General features: G+C 64.2%; 1 protein-coding gene across 12 annotated transcripts in view; it reads left to right on the forward strand.

Moving 5' to 3' along the window:
* The window catches only part of RBFOX3 (RNA binding fox-1 homolog 3), a 132,209-nt gene that overhangs the window by 85,637 nt on the left and 31,160 nt on the right, over nucleotides 1-15,412 (forward strand). For all 12 annotated transcript variants that reach the window (XM_074846862.1, XM_074846861.1, XM_074846856.1 and 9 more), the window contains one exon: nucleotides 12,002-12,046. The gene's annotated coding sequence lies outside the window, so the exon portion shown is untranslated. The remainder of the gene's footprint in view (nucleotides 1-12,001; nucleotides 12,047-15,412) is intronic.

Here is a 15,412-nt window from a genome sequence, read left to right on the forward strand (position 1 = left end):
GCGCTGAGCTGTTGCTCTATAAACCCAGGCAGAGTGTTCCCAGCAGCAGCCGGGGGGTGGTGGGGGGCCCGGGCAGGCCGGTAGCACCCCGGGGGCAGAGCCCTGCCCGCGCTGCAGTGCGTCCGCGCGGGACGGTGGTGGCAGGCGAAGCACTGGCAGCATGCAAAGCAGGCCGTGTATAATAGATAATAATTAATAGACTGCTCCGGCGGCTAGCTAGGTAAGTAGATAAATAATTTTAATTATCCTTGGGGAGGCTGTAAATTCGCACACAGCCCTTTATTAAACTCTCTGTTTACAACAGTCATTTATATTGTGTGTCATTTTGCATAAAAACCCCTTGGGGCCGAATAACACTGCGTAAGAACGGCTCCGTTAGCGCCGGTGCCGCTGCCGCGCGGGCAGGAGGGCTGCGGGCAGGGCCCCGGGGGCACCCAGCCCAGGGGCAGCCCTGGGTCTCCTGGGAGCCCTTGGTGTGCTCCGGGAGGCGAGGAAGTGGGTGCTGCAGACCCAGCCGCGCCGAGCCCTGCTCCCCCGGGGGGTCCCTGAGGGGTCCCCCCGGAGCCCTGCTCCTTCCCAGTGGAGTTTATTTTTTTAGTGCTGATGGCAGGGTAATTTTTTCCCCCTTTTTTGCGCATGTCTCTCAAAAGAACCATAAATTCCGAGCTGTGAAATCCCGCTGCGTCAGCAGTCTGCAAAATGAATTGATATTAAACGTGACAAAAGTCTCTCTAATTCACCCTGGCCAGTTTCTGCTTCCCTCCCCGAAGACGTAATTGAAAAGTGGAAGAATGGAGATTGCCATCGTCCCTGCCTGGAATAACACTGAGCCATCTATTACTGAAATCTCATTAATTAAGGATTATTTACAAATAACTGTGCCCCCACCATGCCGCACGCACCGCCCCGTCCATGCGCGTGTGCTCCCTCCCGTCACTCGCGTGTGCACACGCGCTCCCCGGGCGCCCGCACGTGGCTCCAGCTCCCGCGAGGCCTCTGCAGACGGTTTTGCCGGGGCAGGGGGTCGCGGGCGCCGGGCGAGCGAGCGGGGATGCTCACAGTGGCCGCGGTGACCCGCTCGCTCGCCGCAGTGACCTCGCTTGCGGAGGACCGCGCTCCATGGACTAATTTGTTTTCAGTGGCAGCTTCTGGCAGAGTCCCTGCCAACAGCAGGACAAGAGTCTTTGGGGGTTTAAAATTACTTTCACAGGAACAACGTGTGTTTCTCTGCTCCTGGATGACTTTAAGGGCTTTTTTGGTGCAGGAGGGGCTGGGTGCTGCCGCTGGAACTGGCCAGGCTTGTGCCCGGTGCCCTTTGCTCGCCCTGGAGGGGGGGACCCAGCGCCCAGCGCGTTGCCAGGAGGGGGTTCATCATCTTGGCAGTGGGTGGCTTCCTTGGGGAGCCCTGACCAGCGGTGTTGGGCAGCGGGGTGGCCACTGGCCCGTGAAGCGGCTGCCTGGCACCGTGTGCCCATGGGCAACCGGCCCTCAGAGCGGCCGAGCAGCGCGGTGGGGGGCTCGTGGCGGGCAGAGCTGGCCCCGGCCCGGCGGAGCCGCCCGAGGGACGTGCTGGTGCTGCCTTTGGGTAGGGGCAGCGTTTTTTGGTGCCGCCCCAACGCGCAGCGGTGTTGGTGCTCCAGGCGTGTGTGAGCGAGGTAACTTTGGAGAAGGCAGTCAAACAACCGTATAGTTTAATATCCCCGCGATCAGGGCTGACATTTATGTCGTTAATTTTAAAACACTTTATTTCTTCTCTATTAAGTTAGACTCATTTCCAACAGACTAAATAACTCTCCCTAACTGCGGGCTGGTGTTTTATCGTTTCCTTCCCTCTTTGGTTTTTTGTTCCCTTTCTGGGCAGTTCAGCAAGGGAAGGAGGGCAGCGCTGCGCCGGCGTTACCTGTCCGGGTGACCCTGGGGTGTCCCGGCGGACGGGCAGCTCTCGCCTTCTCTCCTCTGGAGGAGGCAGGGGAGTGCCTCTGGGCTTTTTTTTGGAAATGTCAATGACAGAAGATACAGGGATTGGAAAAATTGGACACGGGGACCTTACCGGTCCCCTCTTATCCATTTCCAGAGCCTGGAGGGATTGCATCTTGTGGTGGCTTCCCAGGATTTTAAGTCCCAGGTGGTGGCTCTGGGTGGGGACAGTCCCTGGCCTGGCAGGTTTGTGTGCGGAGAGGGACGACAGGCACAGGTGTGCGGGTTCTCCGCTCCTATCGGGCACCGTGTCCTGCAGAGCGAGTGCCTGCGGCTCCATTCTGGGTGGTTTGGGCAGGGTCAGGGGGATGTGGATCAGCCCCGGTGAGGCCCTGAGCCAGTGGCTGCCGATGCAGGAGGGGTTTTCTGAGTCTGAAAGGGAATCTTCTGCCTCCTTCCCCATCCCTCCGCCTCAGTCCTCTCCTGGTGGCGTCTCCAACTCCTCTCCCGGCCCTTCCCTCCTGCCAGCCCTGAGCCCAGGGCTTGTGCACCATCCCCTCTGCTCGTCCTGTCCCTCCCGTCACCCTCCTGTGCTGGGGGGGGGCTGTGTCCATCCTCACCCTCGCCCTGCCAGGGCTCCGCCAGCCGGCCCTGGCTCACCATGGCAGGGTACACGGGGCTGGTTTGGGGACCCCGTGCAGGGCGGAGCACTCCCTGGCCGCGCCGGGCCAGGGTTATTAGTTATTTTTAGCAATCGATGTTATTGATGCCGTGCTAGCTGGAGGAAGCCACTGGAGGGCTGTTCTTCCATCTCATTACATTTAGAGCTGAACTATCCCCTTTTTATATAAATTCTGACACATAAAGATAAAATACGCCATTTTCCGTAGAGCTGCAGCCCAGAGGCAGGGCTGGCTCTGGCCGGGGCCACCCTGCGCACACGCGTGCCGGGGAGGGTCCCCCGGCTCTGCCAGGAGCCAACGTGCCAGAGGCGCCAAAAACGGCTCCAAGGGGGCCGTCACTGTGTCCCCACTGCTGCGTCCCACCCTGGGGCTGGGAAACCTCCTGGGGGTCTCCCCGTGCTTCAGGACCCAGGCTGCTCCCTCCTCCCGGCTTTGTGAGGGTCTGAGCTGCTGGTGATATCAAAGAGGGGTCAGGCTGGGAAGAAGCGCCCTGTCCGTCAGCCCGTCTGCGCTCCCTGTGGCTGCGGGGTCCATGGGACCCCCCTGGAGATGCTGCTGGGGGGTCCTGAGCCCCTCTCGGGCTGCGCTGGGCGATGCTCGCTGCGGGCTGGAGGGCTCCGGCCAGGGGTGACGCAGTGCTGAGACCCTGTCCCAGCCTCCGTGCCCCCTCCCCAGCCAGGCAGAAGCCCCTCAGAGGGGCTGGGCTCCCCCTCACCTCTGCCTGGTGCCGTGGGGGGGCTCCCCCACCCTGCGAGAGCCGTGCTGCGGCTGCTTCATTAGCATTAATACTTGGCCAATCTCTTTGATTAATGCAGACTTGAGCAGCAGAAACCAGTGTGGAGATGAAATGGAAACCCCAGGCTTCCTCCCAGCTCCATCCCTGCCCCAGCCCGCGGAAACTCCATCCCAGCCAGAGGGGTTGATGCTGAACCAGGGGAGATGTTGCTCTTTAGGGGGGACGGGGGGGTGCTGCTGGCATGCCTAGCCCTTGGGGGGGGGGGGGCTGCCCTGGACCACCGCCCGCACGGCCAGAGGGCACGGGGTGCCCTTTGGGGACAGACCCCTGGTCGTGGCTGTCCTGGCCACGTTGCTGGGGAGCCCCGGGCAGGCGAGTGGGAGCAGCCCCCAGCAGCCGGGGAGCAGGAGAATGTCCGGGTTTCCCTCGGGCCGGTGTCCCCGCTCCTCCCGGGCCGTGGCAGCGTGTCCGGCCGGAGCTGGGCACATGGAGCTGCCCCTCCGGAGCCCCCTCCCCAGCGCGGGGGCACGTCCCTGCCCGGGCAGGGAGCAGGGGGCTCCTGCGCTTCCAGCGGAATCAGCCCAGCGCTGGCGAGGCGGCCGGCCGGGCTCTTTCCATTTACTTTTGTAGTTTTTCCATTTCAAGATGAAATTAAGCTACAGAGAGCAAAAACCAAACCTTTTTTTAAAGCAATGCATCAACGCATCCCTTAAGGGGAAAACACTCTTACACGGAGGTTTTCCTGCACTTTAGTTGTCCTCTGTGTCTCAGTTCTCCTGCGCTTTCAGAACACTCGCCCCTGGCCAATTCCCCGCGCGTTCGGGATTTGTGACGCTTTGGCTTTTTTGTTTCTTTTTTTTTTTGCTATTGTTTCCAATCAATTTTACAGTAGGTTTGTATTTAGGATAAAAGCCTCCCCCGTCCTCCGCTCGCCCCCACGCCTCTGCTGACGCAGCCTGGGAGCGGCGGGGGCTGAGCAGAGGCCCCTCACCCGTGGGTCGCCCACCTGTGCTGGGGGGCTCACCCCGTGCCGGCGCCGAGGACGCCCCGATACGCTGCTCGGTGTTCCCGCGGGCTGCTCCGGCCGCGCCGGCCCCCTTGTCCCCACTGGCTCGGTCCCGGCCATCCCACTAGCCACCATGGGCCTCCCTTGCTCCGCATCAAGTGGTCTCGGCGGTCGTCACCCCCGGAGCGGAGCCGTCTCCTTTTGTTGTGTCCCATCAGGTTCTTGCTAAAGAGGTTGAGCCGCAGGTTAATTTATGGTGTACGGGGGAGCCGGGGATGGGAATAGAGCCTGCCCTCTAAATAAGTCATGAAGCAGGATCCCAACAGCACAATTAGAACCCTCCGTTAATGATTATTTATGGGGCTGGGAATGCTTATTTAACCTGACTATATTAAATATTAAACCAAATTATAATATTTATAACTGTATTTACAACAAAAGGGAGCGACGTGTTGCTGGGGCCGTGGTGTGCGGGCGAGGTGAGGGGTGTGTCGGCACCGGAGGGGCTGCGGGCAGCGCACGGCGGCTCGCGGGGACCAGAGGAAGGGTCTCGGCCCCGTCCCCGCGCCAGCCCAGCCCGTGGCTTGGAAGGGGTTTGTCTGGAGCATCCCAAGCCCGCAGAAGGGTGAGGGGTCTCTGCCAGCGCTGAGCTGGGGTGGGGGGATGCTGCTGGACACAACCTCTGCTCATCCCTCTGCCTGTGGGTGCCCAGGGGGCTCCTGGGGCCGTGTGGTGCCCACAGCCCCCTCCTGGGAACCGGGGGTCCCATCCGGCGGCGAGGCACAAGCCCTTTGCTTTCCGCTGGCCCCGTCTTCCCCGCAGTCAGCCCCAGCACTCCAGCGGGGCGCGATCGGCTGCGGCTCTCTGAGAGGGGCAGAGAGCAGCCGCTGCCAGCAGAGTCCTGAGCGGGTCCAGCTCCAGTTGCGCCGGTTTCGCTGTGATGGGGAAGTCTGTTGGTGAAGCAAAGGGCGTCATCAGCCCGCCAGGAGCTGAGCTCCTCCCAAGAGCGTGCTGGGCTCTGCCGCGGGGTCCTGCCCGCGCTGCCCGGGGGCTCCTCAAAACCAGGCTGGGAAGGCGGAGGGGCTGGGGTCAGGCTGTACAACCCCCCCGGGCAGCCGGCTGCTCTCCGCCCCGAGAGCGGCAGCTTTGGCAGACACGAGGGCACGGGCACTCTGAGGAGCAGCCCGGGGGGGTTCCAGGTGCCGAGGGCAGCCGAGAGGAGACCTGTGGCTGGTTTCTGTAAAGGTTCAATGCCGTCGTGACCACTAACAATATTTTCAGGTATGCAATCTAAGATAATGACAGGGCTAATCAAATCTCCGGTGGAAGCTGTTGGGTTTGGGGTCAGGAGGGAATGTACTGCACCGAGAGCAGCAGCGCTTAATTGCTTTTGTCTCCCGCTGAATCCGAGCAGGCAGCTGGGCTTGGTGGGCCACGGGGCCTCACGCTGGGGGCTCGCAGCTGCGTGTGGCCGGGCGGTCGCTGCATGTGGAATTCAGCTGCTTTATGGCAGAGCCACGGCTCCTGTTCTGCTGGCCCCAGCAATTGCAGGAGATAACTGAAAAATCCCTCCGTGCTCCCAAAGACGGTGTGATTGCAGGTTCCGCAGCCTATTGCAGATAAAATGATGATTAAGGGGTCCTACCCTATAAGCAGACAAGCATGTTGACCTTATTTAGGCTCCTAATCAATTTGCCCCCGGTGTGATTAATTGAGATGCTTGCCATTGATTTTCTGTGAGACAGGAGCGGCTGAGGTGGGATTCGCAGGGATGCCTGCAGGGAGATCTCCAGGTCTGTTTGTGCCGCGGCAGCAGCGAGAGGCTGAGCCGTGCCGAGTCCTCTGCCAGGAGGGGATTATCCCGTCTGTCCCTGGCCGCAGCTTGGGGGGCTGGCTGCCGTGGGGCTGCTGTGGGGCTGCCGGGCCTGTCACGGAGGTCCAGGTGGGATTTGGGCTTCCTGGGAGCCCTCCTGCATCCCACAAATGGGGCAGCGGACCCAGGACCCCGGGCGGGACGGTGGGTTCTTGCTCCCGAGCGAGCCGGCAGCTCGGGGAAGAGCCTGCGCAACCGGTGCCACTGTCGGTCCCTCCGTGCAGAGCTGCCTGCCCCCTGCCCAGCGTCCCTGCCTGCTGCTTGCCCGGACACCGTCCCTCCTGCCCACGGGCGCATGATTTGGGTCCCCCCTTGCCACCGGCTGCGGCGGTGCCGGCGACAGGGTCCCTGGAGTATGGGCTTGGCCCGGGTGCACCCCCGAGGGGTGGCGTGACCCCCTCCCCAAGTGTCCCCCCGACGGTGCTGGGGGATCACCAAGCGCTGGGGCCCCACCTGAGCTGCAGGAGTGGGGAACGCTCTGCCCAGAGCCGCATGTTGGGGGTGAGGGACCTACAGCACGGATGATTGGAAAGGATTTTCTAGCTAAATTGCTGAGCAGATGGATTTACCCTGGACTGGTCCTTGTGGACTCTGGAACATTTTCTCTTCTGTCACGGTTCCTTTTTATGACCTGCCATTTGCTCCAGCAAGCGAGGAGAGAGCCCTTGGCGTCCAGCTCCCGCTCCGGCTGCCGTTCAGGAACACGTCGGCATCGCTGCTGGGAGCCGCTCGCTCCTTTTCAGGAACGGTGCTGGGGCCTGGCAGGACACCCCTGCCCACCCCTGTCCCCCGGCCGTGCTGGCGCCGGGCGTGCGGGGGCTGTGCCGCTGCCTGCACGGCCGGAGCTCTGCCTGCGCTGCCCGCCCTGGCTGGTGGGTGCTGGAGAGGTGGGAAGGGGCAGCTCCTGCTGAGGCAGGAGGAGCTGGCAGCTGCCGGCTGGCGTTGGAGGGTGCTGTGCCAGCGATACGGCGGTGGTTTTTATAACGAGCCGTGACTCGTTACAGCGACCACCTGCAGCGTGTGCGGCAGCCAGCTCGTGGGCCGGCCGGGGGGGTTCTGCTGCGCGGGGGAAGAGCGATGCCCCATCCCCTCTGCCGCCCCGATGCTGGGACGGGCGGCGCTGGCAGAGCACTGGCGGGTCTTGCCTGAGGCAGAGCCCTGAGCCCTGGCGCCGCGGTGGCAGTGGGTCTGTCGTGGCTCCGGACACGGTTTCTCTCCGTGCGTGGTGCCCCATCGGCTCTGCCCGAGACACACGGGCTGAGCTCAGCCCTGGCCGAGCAGCTCCCGGCCACGGCGCCTGCCCTCGGCAGCTCGCCAGAGCTCAGCACCCCCCGCGTGCCGGGTGTATTTTTCCATCCCTCCATCGTCTCCCCGATGCTGGTGACGGTCCTTTGGGGGTGGTTTCTTGCGGACCTCGTGGTGGCAGCAGGGAGGGTGGGCTGGGTACAACCCTCGCTCCGTCGTTGGCGCTTCCATGTGGTGAATCGGCCGGTTACTTCGATTTCCACCGTCCCTTTATGACGGATGTTTCTCTTTCTTAGAAGAAGGGGGAAGGACGACACACGATCTCCCACCAAAAGCCCTTCCCCTTCCTCCAGCAGTGTTTCTGCCATTTACATTAAAGGCTATAACGGGTTGGAGTAAATGGAGCAGGTTTGCAATTAGTTTTCAAAGTACTTATCTCATTAAAGTAAATGAATTATTGATTTAGTGACACTCATGCTTTTAGTGAGCGGCACGGTGCCATCACCACTCTGTTCCCTGGCTCACGGTGGCGGTGTCCGGCCCTCGCACGCCTGCTCCTCGTGTGCACACGTGTGCGGTCACATGTGCGTGAGGAGCGAGTGGCCTCTCTGCCTCTTACTTGCCTCCGTAGCCGGCGCAGCCCCACGCAGGACACGGGGCTCGTGTCCGTGGGAGCACGGGCACGGGCGTGGCTTTGCACGGGGCACCTGTCCCGGTGCGGGCAGGCAGCGGGCAGCAGAGCCCAGGACGAGGTCCGGACCCCGGTGCCCTGACACGCTCCTGTGGGCATGGCAGCCACGCCGGGACACGTCCCACCAACCCGTCTGTGCTGTGCCGAGGATGACGAGGGAGGGAGGGAGGAAGGCAGCTCACTGGTGCCGCAGGGTGCTGGGCTCACTCGGTGCCCAGCAGAGGACTGGCGTGAGGCTGCTGGCGGCACAAGGGGGCCAGGGGGTCCCGTCCAGCACCTGTGCTGGCTGCGGCTCCTCCGGCCGGCCCGGCGCTCGCCGCAGCAGGGACAGGGTTGCGGGGCCGGGCGCTGCCTGGCGGAGCGTGGCTGCAGGAGGGTGAAGTGCCCAAGTGCTGTGCTGGAGCCAGATGCTTATGGCTGAACCTGCCACCCCCCAGCCAGCTGCTGATTCAGCTCTTCTGTGCTTCTCTGTACAGAGATTTAATCTCTCCCGTAAGATAAAATACTCCATTAATGGGAACCTGCCTACTCAGAGCTGCCCCTCTCCAGGTTCCAGGCAGGAAGGGCTCCGCTCTCCCGCCGCCGAGCGCTGAGGCTGCCGCTGCTGGGGGAGCACCGGGAGGTGCCCAGCCCCGCACGGGCCAGCCGCGCGGCCGGACACGCTCCCCCGTTGCTCCTGTGCCCCCCGTGTCCGACGCGGGAGGGCTGGCAGCAGGATGAGCCGGGAAGGCCGGGCTCCTCCAGAGGTGCTGCCTGTGCCAGCGGGTGCCACGCGGTTCTGCCGGTGGCTTCCTCGGGTGACACAGGTGTCGGAAGCGCTGGGAGCGCGGCACGCTGGCGGGGGGAGGTGGCGACGCTGCGAGAGCTGCAGTGGTCAGGCGGGAGGGGAACGAACAGGAGTTGCAGTGAGACTTTTGGTTGAAGGGGTCGCAGCAAAGGCTCAGGCTGGTGTTTTGGTAACTGGAGTTCGGGTTGGTGGCGCGGGCAGGCCCGCTTCGCCGCGGGCTGGTGGGTCCGGTTGTCTCTTGCCAACGGAGACGGTTGTCCCTGGGTGCTGGCCTCTGCCCCCGAGGGCCCTGCGGCTGGAGCTGGGGTCAGCCCTGTGCTGGGACCCTGCCCAGCCCTGGGAAGGAGCGAGCAGCGCGGGTGCCACCCTGCCTGCACGCCCTGCCTGCGGTATTCGGCAGGGGGTTACCAAAGAGGGGGCAGCGCCGTGTGCCGTCACTGTCCCCGGGAAGGGGTTTGTGCTTTCTGGCCTGGAGCCGCTGGTTCGAGGCCTCTCCCGAGCGGTCACTCACCCCAAAGCCGTCCTGGTGACAGCCCCTCACCCGTGGGGGGGCTCCCCTGGGCGCTGCCCGAGCGGCCCCTGCCCGCAGCTCCTGGCTGGCAGCGCGGCACGGCCCCGGCACAGCCGGACGGCGGCGAGACACGTCCCAGCCCCGCGCCCCGGCCCCTGCCCGCGCCTGCCACGCACCTCTGGGAGCTGCTGGGAAGGGAACGGGGCGTTTTATCTTTAGTTAAAAAAAAATAAAAAATCCTTCTCATTTAATTAAAAGTGTTGACATTGTGCCTGGCCATCCCGCCCGCCAGAGAACGTGGTTATAAATTAAACATTAAACCTTTAATGGCCCATAAAGAAATATTCGCTGCTGCTTATGTATATAGGGGATATAAATAGAGAGGGCTGCTGGGGGAGGGGCAGGATATTATTTTTCCTCAGCCAGATAATCTTTGCTAATGAATTTAATTAAAAGCAAAATTAATTTAGGGTTTTTGGTGGAGGGAAGTGGGGGGGGTCAAAACGTACTTTGAAAAACTACTGAGAAGTTTCCCAGCAGAGCGGAGCGTGCGGCTGGCCCCGGCCTGCCGTGGGGTTTGCCCCACGGTCGCAGAGTGGAGCTGGGGGGTGTTGGGGTGCAGCACCCGCAGGGCCCCCTGCAGCCGCTGGGCTGCATTTCTGGGGGCGCCGTGCAGACGCCCCGCTTCGGATCCCCGAGGGGTTTTAGCTGGGTTGGGCTTTGCTGGACTCGTCTGTTCTGGGTGCGGGTCCCTGCGAGGCTGCTTGGGGCTCCGGCCGGAGCCGATCAGCCCGGAGCTTCGCCGGGGAAGCGGGGACAGGGGCAAGATCCCCCCCAAATCGCCAACCCCCATCGCCCTGAGCTGCTCCGAGCCCACCTCCCATCGCTGCTCTGCCAGGGCTTTTCCTCTCCCGCTCTGGCGCGTGCGGCAGGGCCAGGAGGGTTCAGCTGAGCATCCTGGTCCCTGTGGTGCCTGGGGCCGCCTGGGAGCGGTGGCTGGACTGGTGCTGGGCTCGGCGAGCTCAGGCGAGCGCGGCGCGTCCCGACTGCCGGGGCCTGGAGCTGCTGTGGGGAGTTTCTCAGAAGGCGCCTTCCTTGGGAAATGTGTTTGGGAAATGAGATTTTACCCATCACTTGTGCTTCCCCGAGGAGAGCGAGCGTCCTTCAATTATTCATTGCCAAACAGGCTGCCTGGGCTCCCAGCACACCCAAACCTTCTGTGGCACACGCTGGCGTTCATGGCTCCCGCTCTGCCGTCTCCAGCCGCGGATCCTGGCGAGCGACGCCTCGGCAAAGCCCAGCGAGCCCACGGGAGGGCAGGAGGCTCTGCCGGGCCCACGGCCCTGCCGGGGTGTCCCCATGGCGGGGTGTGGGGGGCCGGGAGGGGAGACCCCTGTGCCTGGAAAACACATCTGACTGGGCGAGAGCTTTCTGGAGGGTTTTTATCATAAGAGCACTAATGGAAGTCAGCACCAGCCTAATGAGCTGTGCTCCTCCATGAATCTGATTCATTGAGGCAGGAATTACCATAATTGATTATCCTGCTGTGCGGCTAAGAGCCGTGTTTGCTAACAGAAGTGCCTGGGAACCGGCTCCACTCTTCCTCAGCCACCGCCGCCGCGCGCGGCTGCACCTCCGGGATCCGGCCGGGGGTCTGGAGTGGGGTCCCTACACCCACCTGTGTGCCCCAGGGTGGCCTCTGGGCCGGGGATTGGGCAGCTCCGGCGTTTAAAGCAGAGCTGTTGCTGCCGACCCGGGCGGGCGGGGAGCGGCCGCGGGACTCGACACCTCCAGGTCCCCGAAGAAGCGGTTAACAGACAGAAACAGCCCTCGCTTACACTTTTTTAAAAACCTCTGGTGATGTATAAGCTGTTCTCATTATTTTTGAGGGTCTGACATGATGTATGAACATTTGCATTGGCAATGTTGCAAAAGCCAATTAGTTGAAGTGCCGCTTTCAGGAAGTTTTCTTTGAAATTTGGCGATACTCTCCAAGAAGCGCCCGGAGCCGGGACGGCAGTGGCGGAGCCACGGGCTGCGGGGCTGGTTGCTCGCGGGACCGTGGCACCGTGCCGGGGAGCGAGGGGCAGGGACGGGCGCTGCTGGCGGGCAGGAGCACAGGAGCACCCTTGGGGGCGGGCAGAGGGCGCGGGACACACCGAACTGGCCGCGTGTCCGGCGCGTCGGCGACATCCTGTCCAACCCCGCCGAGCCGCGGGCTGTGCGCGGGGCCGGGGCTGCGCTTGCAGAGCCCCGGGGAAGCCGGGGAGGGGGCCCGTGGTCCGCAGGAGCAGGGTCGGGTTCGGGGTGTGCTGGCAGAGCCGGAGGCAGGGTCCCGCTCCCGTCACCCCAGGCAAAGCGCAGGCAGGCGCTGCCCAGCTGCCAGCTCTTAACCAGCGCCGGGCTCCCAGCGCGTCGGGGAGGTAACACTCACATTCGTACTCGTAGCCGAACGTTCTGCCCGTCGCTGAGCAAACAGCATTGACTGTGAGCGGGTTGGCGATGATGATCATTGATTTTAATTCTTCCTCCTCTTTCCTGTCTTTTCTCAGAGAGCCCAGCGCGAGCACCGCCAGAGGAGCTGGGCTGAATAAAAGGTACGAGGCGTTTGCTTCTGAGGGGTGGAGAGGCGAGGGGCTGCTCCGGGGCTCTGCCCGCGGCTCCTGGGCCCCCTCGGCTGCGCAGCCGGAGCCGCTGCTCTGGGGGCTCCCCCGGGGTCTGCGCTAGAAGCTGCATGTCAAGACCTGCATGTGTAGGGCAGGCGATGGGGGCTGCTGCCTGAGCTGCACGGGGCTGGGTGGGACAGGGCAGCACCCTCTGCCCGTGGCTCTGGGGTCTGGCAGGCGCTGGGGAGGCCGGGAGGAAGGCTGCCTGCCTGCTCCTCTCCGCCAGCGGCCCCTGGCACCCCCCGGGCGCTGAGCCCCCGCGCAGGCGTGACGTGAGTGGAGTGAGTCCCGGGTGAGGAGGGCCGAGGGTTGCGGTGTCTGTGAGCTGTCCGTGTGTGCTGACGTTGCTGTCTGTCTGTCTGTGCTCCGTGTGGCTCCTGGGAGCAGCCCCATTGAGGGGACCCTGCGCTTCCCAGGGTGGCGCTGGCCCCCGGGTCCTGGCCCAGACCTGGCAATTGCCCACTGTGGGGGGATGTTTGCCCCCGGGGTCCTGCAGCCTGTGCCGTGTCACACCAGCTCAGTGTCCCCTGGGCTGAGACCCAGCTCGAGCAGGCGGTAGCTCGTGCACATGACAGGGGGGCCAGGCTGGGTGCCCCCAGGGGATGGAGGGAGGGGAACACCCCCGAAGGTCCATCCTGCTGAGTACAGCACAACCCCCGTGCTCCCCCCGGTCTAGGCCAGGGAAGCAGAGGAGCAAAGGTAAAACAAGGGGCTGGGGTGAGGATGCTGGTACGTCCATTGCTCCGTGCACTGGCCTGGAGGCACCTGTGCAGTGGGGGGACGGGGGTGGCCAAGGCACCCGGAGCTGTCACCCTGCGAAAGCGATGGAGGAGAGAGGTTGGGGGGGGGCAGTGCTCTTGTCTCTGACAGCAGCAGAACGAGGACAAAGGTGACCCACTGGAGGGTGTTGTGGTCTAGAAGGGTCCTGAGATGCTGTGAGAAATGTGGAAAAGGAGCCGCTAGAAGGGGCTGGGGTGGGAGCTGGGCTCACCGGCAGCATGAGCCGGGAGCCAGGATTAACGGGACGAAAGCTGGGCTGCGGGTGTGAGCCGGGGGGGGGGCGGATGTGCTGGTTGGCGGCAGCGGGGCCGGGAGCAGGGTGCTGCAGCATGGTGCTTCGCTTCCGTGATGGGCAGGGAGCTCCCTGCGGGCCCGGGGCTCGCCCCCACCTCTGGCATTTGCGTCCGTACTGGTGTCTTTGCAACTCGCTCCCCGTGCCGAAGCAAGGTCTTTGCTCCCTCCCGGTGTCCGGCCGCACGTGGGGGACGGGTGGGTGGCACTTGGGGGTTCCTCGGGGCTGCGGGTGCCCGGAGCACACCAGGCCGTGGCTGCACGGTTGTGTTTGGCGAGGAGACGCGTCCCGCGACGGAGGGGAGGCGGCAGCGGGGCTGGTGTCCCGCGGCTGAGCGGCCCCCGGCGCCACATTTGGGTGGGAGAGTTGGGACGTGGCTGCGGGGTGACGGGGGCTGTTTGCAGCGGCACCCCTGGGCGAGGGGCGTGCGTGGACGTGGGGCTGGGGGTTCTGAAGCGGGAGAAGGTAAAACAGTGCTGGGAAAAGGGCCGGGCCAGGGAGCCGAGCTGGGGAGGTGCTCCCACTGCCGACCCTGCCCCGGCTCCAGGATGGTGCTGCCCCCCCGTCCCCTGACCCCCCAGGTTTTGGCTTGCGTGGCAATGGGGGGGTTTATTCTGCTGCATCGGGCCCCTCTGCCCCAGGTCCCTGCGCAGCCGGCGCAGGCCGAGGGCACGGTGCAGGCAGCAGCGCGGGGGTGCAGCCGCCCGGGGCTGGGGCTGGGGCTGGGGCTGTGCTGGCAGGGCACAGAGAAAGAGGAGAGGGTTTTGATCACCAAGATATAAGAGGGAGTGGGAAGCCCCCCGCCCCAGCTGCCTGCAGTGGTGGCTCCTCTGCTTTATCACCCTCTCCTAGTGCTGAATTATTGAGAGTGTTGCTTTCTTTTATTGCTGTGCTGGAGGAGAAATGCCTCAGCCCGGCGCTGCTTTGAATATGATTATGGGGCTGGAGATGTCAGAGCCAGCTGGGCCCCAGAGACCGAGCTGCCACCCCTCTCGCTCCTGTGCCTTCCCTTATTCTTATTTATTCCCTTGCTCCCGCGTCTGGTTCAGCGCACACGGTCCCCTCGCTCCCGGGGGCCCCAGGAGGACGGGAGATTTAGTGCCTGCGGAGCCGAGCTGCTGTGCCGGGGGGGCCGGGGTCCCGCTCCCCGCGGGGAAGCTCCGTCTCGCCCCGGGACCCCACTGCCACCGTGGCCCCCCCTGCGGCCAGTGCTCCCCCCGCCTCCCGTGCGGGATCTCGGCCGGTCCTGCGGCTCTTTCCTGGGGGACAGGATCTCCCCCCAGCCACTGTGCCAGCACTGGGGGGGACTTTTGGGGTGTCCTGCTCGTGCAGAGCGCAGTGGCCACGTCCTGGGCCGCCAGCTCATGCAGGGACCGTCCCCATTGCTCCCGCGCTCAGGGACTGGGGGCTGCTGGCTCTGCCCCCCCTCAGGCCACAGCGGCCGCATCCTGCAAAGCGGGGGATGCTGGGCCCCCCAAAACAGCCCATCCGAGCACCCCTGCCTGCCGGGAGCAGCGATGGGGAGCGGGCGGTGTGGCGGGGGGTGCCGGCAGCCGGCTGGCACCTCGCAGGTTAACGGCGAGCGCGGCCGATTCCTTATTGACAGGACAGCTTGAAAAACGCTGAGGCAGGACATCGGCTCCTCGGAGTGTCCGCGCCGGAGCTGCCGCTGCCGCCACCCTCGCGCCCAGCCGGGCCCCGGACCCCCGCCCCGGTGCTGCGGCTGCCCCTCGCACGCTCCCTTTGCTCTTAAAGACGCCAGAGAGCGTTTCATTTTTATCCCTCCCTCTCCCGTTTGGGTTTTTTTTTTTCCCCCTGGGGTGAACAAGCCCCTGCCCCACTGCCCGCCCAGGGCTGCCCTCGCGTCCATCCCCGGCCCCGGCTCTCCCGCTCGCCCAGCAGCAGCATGTCGGAGGCCGGCAGCCGGCTCTGAAGCGTGCGGTGGCCCGCGGCGAGTGACCACGCCACGCCGGGGAGGGAGGCGAGCGTGCCGGGCACCCGGCTGCGCCGGCCCTTGGTGCTGGAGCCGGACAGCGAGCACCCGAGGGGAGAGAGCCCAGCCAGGAGCAGCAGCGCCCAGCACAGCCCAGCACCCTCCTGCCGACCCCGCGGAGCTGCTCAGCACCCCGCCGCCGACATGATGATGTATTTTTGGGTAGGTACCACCACCAAGGGTGGGCATTTCCCCTCCCTCCCTGCCGGGGTTTTGCTCGGGGTCTTTTCTT

Source organism: Strix aluco, chromosome 21, assembly GCF_031877795.1.
Source record: "Strix aluco isolate bStrAlu1 chromosome 21, bStrAlu1.hap1, whole genome shotgun sequence".
NCBI classification, from domain to species: Eukaryota; Metazoa; Chordata; class Aves; order Strigiformes; family Strigidae; genus Strix; species Strix aluco.